General features: G+C 36.5%; 1 protein-coding gene across 1 annotated transcript in view; it reads right to left on the minus strand.

Moving 5' to 3' along the window:
- Positions 1–14,979, minus strand: part of KCNN2 (potassium calcium-activated channel subfamily N member 2) — a 177,914-nt gene that overhangs the window by 27,172 nt on the left and 135,763 nt on the right. The gene's annotated exons all lie outside the window — the stretch shown is intronic.

Raw genomic sequence — 14,979 nt, forward strand, 5'->3', positions numbered from 1 at the left:
GCACCTACAGGAGGGCCCAGGCAAGGAAGTCCAGATCTCCAGACAGAATCTCAACCTTGGGAGGACCACAGACAATCAAGATTGCCTAGCCGTCTCAGTAGGCAGACAACAATGGGGCACAGGCAGGACCTACAGAAGAGGGCCGCAAACAATGAGACTTTACAATATTTGGGGATCTTTCAACAGACTGGAATCCTTTTAAACTACTTTTAAATAGCATCCCTTTTATGTTAGCTAAGATGGTTAGGATGCTCACTGTATAGCCATCCAAGAGTCTCAAATTTGCACAAGGTAACCTGGTTTCCCTCATTCCCAATAGGTCTAAAAATCATGAGTTATAATAGCAACTCTGCCCCTTAAAAATGTGGTCTACATCTTAAATATCTAAGTTTGAGGGAATGGTTATTACTTGTAGCATTTCCTTAATATATTATGAATATATTTTTATATCTATAATATTTAAAGACAATATGATATTTAAACAAGCAAGTCAGAAACTTGTATACATAATTTGCTCCTAATTTTATTTTTTACAAGGAATTCATATTTGTGAAGCAAAGAAATAAGCCCAGCTGTGAAAAGAGCATCTCTCTCAGTGGTTGGAATACCAGTAAGTTATTTAGTTCTTTGTGCTTTCCTGAAGAGTCCACATTTTCTGCAATGAATACATATTACTTATACAAACAAATGCTTACACATTTCAAAAATGACAACAGTTTGTAGTTTAAGAAAACATCTAGCCTAACCTTTACATATCTTTATTAACCTTAAAAAAACTCAACCTAGGAAAATGATCTTTCTTCATACTTACTTTTGTTTTATTAAATAATTAATTATAATCATCTCCATTTGAATTGATAAATGTAATTTAGCCATTCAGTTACTAACCAAAGAAGGAATTTTTGGTCTCACTGAATGAGTTTTTGCAACAAATCTGGCAGGAGGGACAAGACTGAGGAGAAAGTGAGAAAATAAATACACTTGCCCTGTCTTGCTACAACTGGATAATTACAATCATAGAAACATGGCCTTATTAGTAAGTTGATACTGTTTAAATATAATATTTCCAGAGGGTTTAAATATCCCCTTCCACCTAGCTCTATGGAGAAATCAGTATCCTCTGGAGAAATCAGTATCCTCAGAAATGAAGTGGTACTGATGATAGGATCAGAGAAAGAAGCCAGAAGGTATTAGACCTACCTGGTTTAACCTTCAGATTTTAGAGATGAGGCAATTAAGGCAGAGTAAGTGATTATTCAATTATGAACTCAGAGTAGCATTGGTATATTTCCCACCCTTTACCTTATCTCATAATACTTTTCTGTATATGTAAGATCACATATATTCTTACTTGTGGTCACTTCCATATTCATGACACAATATGAAGCACTGTATTTCAAAGCAAAACAAATACTCTTAGAGTATGAATGTTTAAAAATTGAGGAATATGGTTAGTTACCAAAATAAGGCAAAACATTATTCTTACTTTATAACTGGTGCAACTTTTAAATCAGTGTTTTTTAAACTTAAATGTGACTAGAATCTTTTAAAGTTCTCCATGTGATTCCAACACAAAGTCACTGCTTTAAGTGAAGGACGATATGAAAAGAAAATGGCAAAGTCCATTACTTACTTTCTAATTTAAACACGAGGAAAAGGTTCTTACCAGAGTCATTTCACTTATGAAGACATTCTGATAAACAAGGAGCATAAAGGAAGAGGACAGAGAGGACAAGGTCAGAAATGTATGGGCTGTGTGATAGCTATCTTGATATTTGGGGCTGTGTATAGACAATGAAAGCAAGTGATTTTTATGGCTGGATACCAATGAAGGAAAAGAATGGCCTTTGGAAGCATCTACACCTATTATGTTGACTTTCAGACACCTGCCGCAAAATCTAAATAAGTTACAGTATACTGATGAGAGGCTAGCCTGAATTGGTGGATGGGATCAGTGGCCACTCAGGCTAGCCTTCTGTACCTACCCACAGTGTGATGGCATTTGTTTGACAGGAACAGGATCACCTGTTGCATGTAGGCTCCCAGGCATTCCTCAATCAGTGAGCCAAGGGAAAGTCAAGAGCTTTTTAATAAGCAGCAGATATAAAAATCTGAGGGGCTTCTACCACTGGAGAGATAGCTATAAGTGGCAGTTGGCACTATAAGCTGAATATTGTTCTCCTCTGGCAGGAGGCCACTGCTGCAATTCTTCTGGAAAGAAATCAAAATCCCAACAGGAGTGGAAAATCACTGGTATCAAGAGCCTTTGGAAGTTGATTTTTATTTGTGCTTATTCTTGAGTGATATTTTTTCCCACTGCTGGCCCATTTCTTGCTGAGTGTTCTCTAGCTCACCAAAGTCTTGTGTATTAAATGATTACCTCTGTTGTAAACTAGAGAAGCAAGTGAATCTGAAATTAAGTAATTAGTGAAACCATTGCCTATATCCCTCACTCCATGATCCTAACTGTACCCTTTAAATTGTACCCCAAGAGCCACTTAGAAACCTCTTTTTCTTCAAAGTCCATTACTCATTATATGTAAGTCTTATACCTCCCCAGGTTCTTAATAAATCATAAGAGGTTTTGATATGTATAGAATCGGGTTTCAAAAAAGTAACTTTAAAAAAAAAAAACTTTTAGAGTTATGCAAAATGAAGCTGGCTTACCCCTGAAAGGTGCAAGGTAAGTTCCTGCCAACACATTAATTGTTATAGTAATTTAAGTAATGGCATGATGTCATTGTCCACTCAGTGTCTATTTCCTGGACTATTCTGTTTCATAAAATGAACAGAATGAAAGTAAATATGCTTTTACAACATTTTCTCCAAATCTTGTCATGATCACAATGGATATAGAAACAGTTGGGACTAACATATGTTATTCTCTGAAATTAAGATCCCTGCATGCCTTTAACAAGATGAGCCATAGTCCTTTCACCAAAGTCAGAAAAATGTATCCTGGTTACTTTTCTCTCATTTCATTTATGTTATTAAGAAAAAGCTAAGCAAATAACTAACTTGCCACTTCAAGATGCTCAGACAACTAAAAACTAAATAAAAAACACAACAAAACATGGTGTTTATGACGCCAATACATTAAAGTCAAAGGTTTAGGTTTTCCTTGGCTAGTTTATCATCTTTCCTTCTAACAAATTAGATGTTGCAAGAGAGAGAGGAGGAGTGGGGGAGAGAGGCCTTATCCTTAGAAAAGATAAGTAAGTATTAATGCTCGTTGTGCCAGATCAAAGTGAACAGACAAATGACAATCAGAATGCATAAGCTATAGTTGAATCCCAACACCTGGAGAGTCTTAGATGCTGCCAAATTAAAATGCAGTCCCTGCATAGCAAATGAAATAGTAAAAAAAAAAAAAGACAACCTACAGAATGGGAGAAAATATTTGTAAACAATGCGACCGACAAGGTCTTAATCTCCAAGATATACAAACAGCTCATACAACCCAATATCAAAAAACCAGGGACTTCCCTGGTGACGCAGTGGTTAAGAATCCACCTGTCAATGCAGGGGACACAGGTTCAATCCCTGGTCCAGGAAGATCCCACTGGCTGCGAGCAAATAAGCCCGTGCACCACAGCTACTGAGCCTATGCTCTAGAGTCCACAAGCCACAACTACTGAGCCCACTTGCCTACAGCCCATGCTCCGCAACAAGAGAAGCCACCACAATGAGAAGCCCGTGCACTGCAATGAAGAGTAGCCCCCACTTGCTGCAACTAGAGAAAGCCCATGCACAGCAACAAGGACCCAACGCAGCCAAAAAGAAAAAAAGAAAACGACTCAATTGAAAAATGGGCAGAACTCCTAAATAGACATTTCTCCAGAGAAAACATACAGATGACCAAGAGTCACATGAAAAGATGCTCAACATCACTAATTATTAGAGAAATGCAAATTAAAACTACAATGAGGTATCACCTCACACCAGTCAGAATGGCCAAAAAGTCTACAAATGACAAATGCTGGAGAGGGTGTGAAGAAAAAGGAAGCCTCCTACACTGTTGGTGGTAATGTAAATTGGTACAACCACTACAGAGAAGAGTATGGAGGTTCTTCAAAAAACTAGAATTGCCATATGCTCCAGCAATCCCATTCCTGGGCATATATCCAGACAGAACTACATTCAAAAAGATACATGCACCCATATGTTCACAGCAGCACTATTCGCAATAGCCAAGACATGGAAACAACCTAAATGTCCATCGATAGAGGAATGGATAAAGAAGATGTGGTATATATATACAATGGAATATTACTCAGCCATAAAAACGAACGAAATAATGCCATTTGCAGCAACATGGATGCAACTAGAGATTATCATACTAAGTGAAGTCTGACAGAGAAAGAGAAATACCATATGATATCACTATATATGTGGAATCTAAAATATGGCACAAATGAACCTATCTACAAAACAGAAACAGACTCACAGACATAGACATCAGACTTGTGGTTGCCAAGGGGGAGGTGGGGAGGGAGAGGGATGGACTGGGAGTTTGAGTTTAGTAGATATAAACTGTTACATTTAGAATGGATAAACAACCAGGTCCCTACTGTATAGTACAGGGAACTATATTCAATAACCTGTGATAAACCATAATGAAAAAGAATATGAAAAAGAATGTATATATGTGTATAACTGAGTGACTGTTGTACAGCAGAAATTAGCACAACGTTGTAAATCAACTCTACTTCAATAAAAAAGTAAATTAAGATGTAGTGCCTTTCTCTGTTGTATTCTTCTCTAATATAGCACATACACTGAAAGCCATGTCGGTCCCTAGTATGTAAAAGAAGTTCAAGCAGCTCGTTTTCCCCAAGATCGTTTATCACACAGTGTTTGAAAAATTCAGAGAAGTGACATATTTTTACTTTAGATCACTGGTGATGTTGATCCTACTAATACTTCTAAGAATGATTTTGAAACACCATTTTGGGATCAAGCTTTAATAACTTAACACACAAGCCTATGGAGAGGGAAATTCCTTTAATAGCACACCAGGGAAAGGTTTTGATTCTTTCCTTATTTAAAAAGGCATCTGCCGAAGATTCAACATAATAATAATAAAATTTATAATTTTTTTGGAAATTCCAGAATACTCACCATCACAGAGAAGAGCTCTGCCAAAAATTGCTAAAGTTCAAATTATTCCAGTGTTAAATTAATTACCCTCCTGGGTCTTACAATAGCTCCTAAAAGGTCAAACTTTAGTTTGATAGCTGATTGATTGCCTATCACTAATGAAAATTTCTTAACATATTTTGAAAAAATCATGCTTTCTACTGAAAATGCACCTGTTAATAAAATACCTGAAAGATTAACTTGCATTTTAAAATATTAACTTGTTCTTCAAAGGGAAGGTAAAATGAGTACTTGAAAACATTACCCATGTTTTTGTCCCTGGGGTTGACTGATTCAATATCCTAGAACAATAAATACATTTTTTAGTGCACTTGCCTGACAATTATTCTTTCATAACGATACATAAAACAAGCATTTCTGGCAAGTAAGAAAGATTCTATAAAACATTTAGCTTCAGTATAATATCCCATTGGAGTTTTACAAGATCTCTTTAGGTTATGAAAATAAACAACATTCAAGATAACTTTGAAGATAAAGTCCCTCTGAGTGTCTTCAAATGCAGTTGGCCCTTGAACAAGGAGGGGGTTAGGGATGCCCACCCTCCTTGTTGTTGAAAATCCGAGTATAACTTATAGTGGGCCCTCCATAGTTGTGAATTCAATCAACCACACAGATTGTGTAGTACTACAGTATTTACTACTGAAAAATATCTGCAATAAGTGGATCCAGGCAGTTCAAACTGGTGTTGTTCAAGGGTCAACTGTATTGTTGATAGAAGGGCAGAGGTCAGTTAAAATGTTCTCATCCTAAGGAAGAGGGAAGAAGGTGTGTGTGGGTTTTTGAGTTCAGTGATAAAACCTGGGCTTAGGAACCCCAACTCTCCTTTAGAGTCATTTGCTTGTTTAGCTCCTTCTTGTGTGCTTTGGTGGCTGGAAAGAAAGAAGTGGTACATAAAACGGGTCATCAACAATGAGTCATCCTCAGGTTTAAATCTCCTTGTTAGCAATGGCGCCAATGTGAACGCACGTATTTCAGAGACAGGAAGGGCAGCTCGGCCAATTCAAAGTGCTGATAGTTTAGAAACTGTAGGTGGAAGTGTAGAGACAATGAGTTGAATACTAGAAGGTCACAACAACTTTCAGCTATACTTGCCTGTACCTGGAAAAAAGCAACTGTCTTATTTCTTAAGAAATTTTCTTGGGGAGAAGTGAAGGTCTGCTTAGGGCAATGGTGGGGAATTTAGCTTTAGGACTGAAAAGGCCCATCATCCCCTCCAGCTGCTCTGCACAAAACAGAAACTATGGTAAGTATTTAAAGATACGCTCTCTACAATGAGGCTTGATTTGATGAGATTCAATGAACATGTCAGAGAGTACCAAAAAACAAAAAGTAAGGTAAAAACCTCTTCAAAGTTATTATTTGATATTAAACACCTCATATCAAATTGTACAAGACATATAAAAGATCCTGGGATTTTTTTTTTCCTTATTCACACATGCAACACCAAGGAATGGCTCTAGTCTAGTTTTTCAGGACTCCTACTTCTACTGGCAGGGTAAAAGTAATCCTTAAATGCAAAGACAGGAAGTAGCAGGAATATAATCATACTTTAGGTTTAGCCTTCTTTAATACCAGTCATTCTATTACTATAAGCTCTGGCTAATTTATGGCTCTCTTTTGGAATATCTTCTGATTGAATTAACACGGTAGTGTTACTACCCTTCAGGGTGAAAACTACTGAACTCTGACAATTGACTGAGATGCCATGTGACCTTAAATCAAGACTCTTTGATACCTGGTAAATTTGATGATGACAATTATGAAGTGTTCTTATCCTAATGTGGTGTAAAAAAGTGATTACTGTTTGTTTTTTTTTTTTGCTCCCTGAATAAAATGTAAAAAATTAACTGCTGTGATTTTTAAATTGTTACAAAGTGGAAAACCTTTATGCATTGCTTTTGTTTATACAGAATTACTGATGGGATGGAAGAAGCTTAAATTGCTCAGATCTGAAGTCACCTCACTTTTGTGGAGGAATACATAGTGGACTTGTTGAAATCTAGGGTTTACAGGTCACTATCAGTAGAGGACCACTTATCAGATAATAACCAGTATCCCTAGGACTGTTCAGATATTGCTCCATATTTAAAAATAATTTATGCCAAAAAATGCAGTCATCCATACTCTAAATAGTTAAAGGGCCAACAGGAGATGCCATAATTTTACAAAAGTAGAGAAGAAAAAATTAAAAATGAATGACTTTCATTTTAATATAAGACAAGAGATACTCTTACCAATGAGGCTGTATTCTACTCTTGAAACAAACATATATACCCATAGGTAAGGAAAAATGATAGCATTCAGCTTGTGTTGTATTTTTATGTACAGATATAAAATGGTAGATAGGGTAACTTTTTAAATGCTAAGCAAATCAATTACTTTATTATAAAGTTGGAGATACTGAGAAACTAGCTGGTACTGACAAAAAGCTAAGACACCATGATGTAACACTGTTATTTGCCTGCCTTCAACCAAAAGGATAAAGCCATTTAAACTTCATCCCAGAGTTTATCGTGACATCCAGAACAATAAATCCTCAGCACCTCCTCAAAAAGTTGAAGGATAGGGGATCGGAATCAAGGTGGTGGAGTAGGAGGACGTGGAACTCACCTCTTCCCACAAATACATCAAGAATACATGTACAAATGGAACATTTCTCACAGAACACCTACTGAACACTAGCAGAAGACCTCAAACATCTGAAAGGACAAGAAAGATCTCCAAGTAATGGGGTAGGATGAAAGGGGCTGTGCAATTTAGGAAGCAGAGCTGAAATCTTTGCCCGCGGCTGTGCAAACCGCAGATTCACACCTCCGCATCTGGCTTTGTAAATGCAGTACCTGTGGAACATCTGAATGGACAACTGGTGCTCCCACGGCTGGGACGGGTCTGGCCTTAGCAGCTGTGGGCTTTGTGGGCACGTACACGTGGGGGCTGGGCTGGGCCAGGGTCTGAGATGCCTCCATAGCTCCCACAGTGGGTCCAGGTGTGTGACAACTGCAGTCCTGGGACCTGACTTTAGCGGACCTGTGCTGGTGGCTTTGTGAAAAACAAAGACTGAGAAGCACCAGGGCTGATAGTCAGCATACCCATGGTTACAGAGGGGCCAAGGGCAGTACTAACAACAGTGTGCTTTGTGAGCCTGCACAATGGATGAAAGGTGACATAGCAGAGTACACTCACAGGTGAACAGACCCAGTGGAGGAATACTCAGTGGCTTCTCTCCCCATGGGAGCACTCCAATCCTGCCTACCTCACACTGCATATCAGAAATGCAGCTCAGAAACAGAGCTAGGGGCTTCTACTCTAACAACTAGGGAGCAGACCCTGCCCTGGACAGGTCAGTGACAGCCACAGAGCAAAGAGGAGGCCCTGTTCAATATCCAGTGCAGGCTCTGGTCATCACAACGTCAGTCACACCTCCTATCAAGGGGATAACGGCCAGAATACACTGAGGAAAGAGGTGGCAGGCATCCATACTCAAAACAGCCTTGACACTGAAAAATACTAATGAGTTTACATGCAGGCTACACAGGGACGTTCCCACATAAAAATAGTCCTCCAAGACCACAGTAGATAATTGTTCTTCCTAAACTCATAGAGCAACAGAAATATAAGTAAAATGAAAGCAGAGAAACCACTCCCAATTAAAAGGTTGAGATAATTCCCCTGAAAGAACAAACAATGAAACAGATCTCTTCAGTCTAATAGTCATCGAGTTCAAAAAGAAGATAATGAAAAATTTGAAGGAATTAAGAAAGTCTATTGACAGAAATGCAGATTACTGTAAAAAGGAACTAGAAACTATAAGGAGGAGCCAAGAAAATTTAGAGAATTCATTTGAAGAAACAAAAGCTGAACTAAAGGCTATGAATAGCAGAATGAATAATGCAGAAGAACAAATTAGTGATCTAGAAGATAGAATAATGGAAATCACCCAATCAGGACAGCAGACAGAAACCCAAATGAAAACAGAAAGAAAGCAGTATCGAAGACCTATGGGATAACATAAAGCATGCCAATCTACACATAATAGAGATCCCAGAAAGAGAACAGAGAATTGAAAATGTATTTGAAGAAATTATGGCTGAAAACTTCCCAAAACTATAGAAGGAAACAGATATCCAGATACAGGAAGCACAGAGGGTCCTGAACAAGATAAACCCAAATAGACCTACACCAAGACATATTATAATAAAAATGGCAAAAGTTAAAGAGGATTCTAAAGGCAGCAAGAGAAAAACAAAGAATTAATTGCAAGGCAACCCCCATAAGGCTATTAGCAGATTTCTCTACAGAAATGATGCAGGCCAGAAGGGAGTAACAAAATATATTTAAAGTTCTAAAAGGGAAAAATCTGCAACCTAGGATACTCTACCCAGCAAGATTATCATTTAGAATAGAGGGAGAAATAAAGAATTTTTTATTTCTAAATTTATTTCTAAAAACTAAAATTTTATTTCTATATTTACTTCTAAAAACTAAAAGAATACAGCAATACTAAACCTACCCTAAAGAAAATATGGAAAGGTCTTCTCTAAATAGAAAAGTAGCAAGAATCTGTAGAAAAGAGAAAATCACAATTGGAAAGTAAATCACTTAAATAAGACAGTACACAGATTAAAAAAATCAAAAAAATTATGTGAAAGCAATAACCACAATGAACAGAAAAAGGATGAAAATGAAGATGCAAAATAGGACATCAAAATCATAAAATGTGGGGGAAGAGAATAAGAAAATGTAGGGGTTTTTTTCTAGAATGTGTTTGAGCCTATATGACTACCAGTATAAAGCAGGTAGATATAGGAAGGGGTTATCATACTTAACAAACACAGCAACCACAAATCAAAAACATACAATAGATTCACAAAAACCAAAAAGAAGAGAACATAAACATAATACAAAAGAAAATCATTAAACTACAAAAGGAAAAACAAAAAAAGAAAGGGACAAAGAAGAAATATAAAATCAATGGAAAAACAAGGTTAAAATGGCAATAAATACATATCTATCAATAATTACCTTAAATGTCAATGGACTAAATGCTCCAATCAAAAGACACAGAGTGGCAGACTGGATAAAAAAACAAGATCCTACAATATGCTGCCAAGAGACACACTTAAGGGCAAAGCACAGATAAATTAAAAGTGAGGGGATGGAAAAAGATATTTCATGCAAATGGAAAGGACAAGAAAGTGGGGGGAGTCACAATGCTTATATCAGACAAAATAGACTTTAAAAAAAAGGCTATAAAGAAACATAAAGAAGAAAACTATATAATGATATAAGGATCAATACAAGGAGAGAATATTACACTTGTCAATATATATGCACCCAATATATGTACACCCGAATACATAAAACAAATACTAACAGACATAAAGGGAGACATTGACGGGAATACAATAATAGTAGGACACTTTAACACCTCACTCACATCAAAAGGTAGATCTTCAAGAGAGAAAATCAATAAGGCAACAGAGATCTTAAATGATACAACATAACAGTTAGACTTAATTAGGACATTACATCCAAAAAAACCAGAATACACATTCTTTACAAGTACATATGGAACATTCTCTAGGATTGACCACATATTTGGGCACAAAACAAGCCTCAACAAACTGAAGAGTATAGAAGTTATTTCAAGCATCTTTTCTGACCATAATGGCATGAAACTAGAAATCAACCACAGAAAAGAAACGAGGAAAGAAACAATTACATGGAGACTAAACAACATGCTACTATAAAACCAATGGGTCAATGATGAAATCAAAGAAGAAATTAAAAAATACCTTGAGGCAAATGACAATGAAAACACAACCATACAAAATCTATGGCATGCAGCAAAGGGAATTCTTAGAGGGAAGTTCACAGTAATACAGGCCTTCCTTAAGAAACAAGAAAAATCTCAAACAATCTAACTCATCTAAAAGAATTATAAAAAGAATAATAAACAAAACCTAAAGTCAGCAGAAGGAAGGAGATAATAAAGATCAGCAAGGAAGTAAATAAAATAGAGATTAAAAAACAATAGAAAAAATTAATAAAACCAAGAGCTTATTCTTTGAAAGGGTAAGCAAAATTTACAAACCTCTGGCTAGGCTCACCATGAAGAAAGAGAGATGACCCAAATAAATAAATAAAATACAAAACCAAAGAGGAGAAATCACAACAGACACAGTAGAAATACAAAAAAAACATGAGAATACTATGAACAATTATATGCCAACAAATCTGACAACCTCAAAAAACTGAACAACTTTCTAGAAACATACAGCCCACCAAAACTGAATCAAGAAGAAATAGATAACTTGAACAGACAAATTGCTAGAAATGAAATCGAATCAGTAATAACTACAAACAAAAGTCCAGGACCAGATGGCTTCACTGGGAAATTTTACCAAACATACAAAGAAAAGCTTATACTGATTCCTCTCAAACTCTTCCAAAAGACTGAAGATGAAGGAGTACTCCCAAAGACATTCTATGAAGCCACGATCACCCTGACGCCAAAACCAGACAAAGACACTAACAACAAAGAAAATTACAGGCCAATATCTTTGATGAATATAGATGCAAAAATTTTGAACAAAATATTAGCAAAGTGAATCCAACAGCACATAAGAAATGTCATACATCACGACCAAGTGGGATTCATCCCAGGTTCACAAGGATGGTTCAACACACACAAATCAATCAATGTGATACACCACATCAACAAAAGAAAAGGCAAAAACCACATGATCATCTCAACAAATGCAGAAAAAACATTTGATAAAATTCAACATCTATTCATGATAAAAACCCTTATGAAAGTGGGTATAGAGGGAACATATCTCAACATAAAAGCTATTTATGACAAACTCACAGCCAGTATAATACACAATGGTGAAAAGCTGAAAGCCTTCCTGCTAAAATCTGGAACAAGACAAGGATGCCCACTCTCACCACTTCTCTTCAACAATGTAGTGGAAGTCCTAGCCACAGCAATCAGACAAGAAAAAGAAATAAAAGTTATTCAGTTTCGAAGGGAAGAGGTAAAATTGTCATTATGCAGATAACATGATAATATATATAGAAAACCCTAAAGACTCCACACAAAACCTACTAAAACTGATAAACTAATTCAGCAAGGTAGCAGGATACAAGTTTAACATACAGAAATTGGTTGCATTTCTTTACACTAATAATGAAATATAAGAAAGGGAATGCAAACTAACAACCCCTTTTAAAATTGCACCAAAAAAATACTTAGGAATAAATCTCACCAAGGACATGAAAGACTTATATGCTGAGAACTACACAGCATTAATACAGGAAATTAAAGATGATTCAAAGAAATGGAAAGCTATCCCATGCTCTTGGATTGAAAGAATTAATACTATTAAAATGAGCATACTTCCCAAAGCAATCTACAGATTCAGTGTGATCCCTATTAAATTACCCATGACATTTTTCACAGAAATAGAACAAATAATTCTAAAATTTATATGGAACCATAAAAGACCCAGAATTGCCAAAGCAATCCTGAGGAAAAAGAACAAAGCTGGAGGCATAAACCTCCCAGACTTAAGACGATACTACAAGGCTATAGTAATCAAAACAGCAAGGTATTGGCACAAAAACAGACATACAGATAAATGGAACATAATAGAGAGCCCAGAAATAAACCTGCACACCTATAAATGATTAATCTTGAACAAAGGAGGCAAGAATATACAATGGAGAAAAGAAAGTCTCTTCAGCAAGTGGTGTTGTGAAAGTTGGACAGCCCCATGTAAATCAATGAAGTTAGGACCCACCCTCACACCGTACACAAAAATAAACTCAAAATGGCTCAAAGACCTAAAATATAAGACAAGACACCATAAAACTCCTAGAAGAGAACATAGGCAAAACATTCTCTGACATAAATTGTACCAATGTTTTCTTGGGTCAGCCTTCCAAGGCAAAAGAAATAAAAACAAAAATAAGCAAATGGACCTAATCAAACTTACAAGCCATTGCACAGCAAAGGAAACTATAAACAAAATGAAAAAACCTACGGAATGGGAGAAAATATTTGAAAATGATGTGACCAACAAGGGCTTAATCTCCAAAATATACAAACAGCTCATACAACTCAACAACAAAAAAACCTAGAGACTGGGAGAAAATATTTGCAAATGATGCAACTGATAAGGGCTTAATTTCCAAACTATACAAAGAGCTCATACAACTCAATAACAAAAAAACAACCCAATCAAAAAATGGGCAGAAGACCTAAATAGACATTTCTCCAAAGAAGACATACAGATGGCCAATAGGCACATGAAAAAGATGCTCAACATCACTAATTATTAGAGAAATGCAAATCAAAGCTACAATGAGGTACCACCTCACACTGGTCAGAATGGCCATTATTAAAAAGTCTACAAATAACAAATGCTGCAGAGGGTATGGAGAAAAGGGAACCCTCCTACATTGTTGGTGGGAATGTAAGTTGGTGCAGCCACTATGGAAAACAGTATGGAAGTTCCTCAGAAAACTAAAAGTAGAGTTGCCATATGATCCAGCAATCTGACTCCTGGGCATATATCCAGACAAAACTATAATTCAAAAAGATACAAGTACCCCTATGTTCATAGCAGCACTATTTACAATAGCCAAGACATGGAAACAACCTAAATGTCCATCAACAGATGAATGGATGAAGAAGATGTGGTATATATATATATATATATATATATATATATATATATATATATATATATATATATATACACACATACACACACACACACACAATGGAATATTACTAAGCCATAAAGAATGAAATAATGCCATTTGCAGCAACATGGATGGACCTAGAGATTATCATACTAAGCAAAGTGAGTCAGAAAGAAAAAGACAAGTACCATATGCTATCACATGTGGAATCTAAGATACCACACAAATCAACATATCTACAAAACAAAAACTGACTCACAGACATAGAGAACAAACTTTTGGTTGCCAAGGGGGGTGGGATAGGGGAGGGAAGAATTGGGAGTTTGGGATTAGTAGAGGCAAACTATTATATATAGGATTGGTAAACAACAAGATTCTACTGTATAACATAGGGAACTATACTATAGTCAATATCCTGTGACAAACCATAAAGGAAAAAGAATATGAAAAAGAATATATATTATGTATAACTGAGTCACTGTGCTGTACAGAAGAAATTAATACAACATTGTAAAACAACTATATTTCTTTTTTTTTTTTTTTTTTTTTTTTTTTTTTTTTTTTCGGTACGCGGGCCTCTCACCGCCGTGGCCTCTCCCATTGCAGAGCACAGGCTCCGGAAGCGCAGGCCCAGCGGCCATGGCTCACGGGCCCAGCCGCTCCGCGGCATGTGGGATCCTCCCGGACCGGGGCACGAACACGTGTCCCCTGCATCGGCAGGCGGACTCTCAACCACTATGCCACCAGGGAAGCCCTAAAACAACTATATTTCAATAACATTTTTTTAAAAAGAGGAAGGATAGAAGAATAAGGAAAAAGTAAGTAATTGCAACCATAATAGTTTTCTCTTGAAGGGTAATGAGGGACCTTGTCTATTAGGCAATCCTATGATCTTAGGTTTTTAAAATAATACCCAGGGGAAAGGAAGAGATCTTTGTCTCTTAAGCTCTAAAATATTAGTTAGGTCTTGGTAAAAGAAAAATTTCTACTTGACTTGTTTGATCTATCACAATGGAATTCTTGTTCAGGCATTTCAGTGTAAAAAGTCCACTTGTTTTAGTATTTTCATAATCATCTATGTATAGCATTGTAAACACAGCCTAAAAC

The sequence above is a fragment of the Hyperoodon ampullatus genome, assembly GCF_949752795.1.
Source record: "Hyperoodon ampullatus genome assembly, chromosome: 4".
Taxonomy (NCBI): domain Eukaryota; kingdom Metazoa; phylum Chordata; class Mammalia; order Artiodactyla; family Ziphiidae; genus Hyperoodon; species Hyperoodon ampullatus.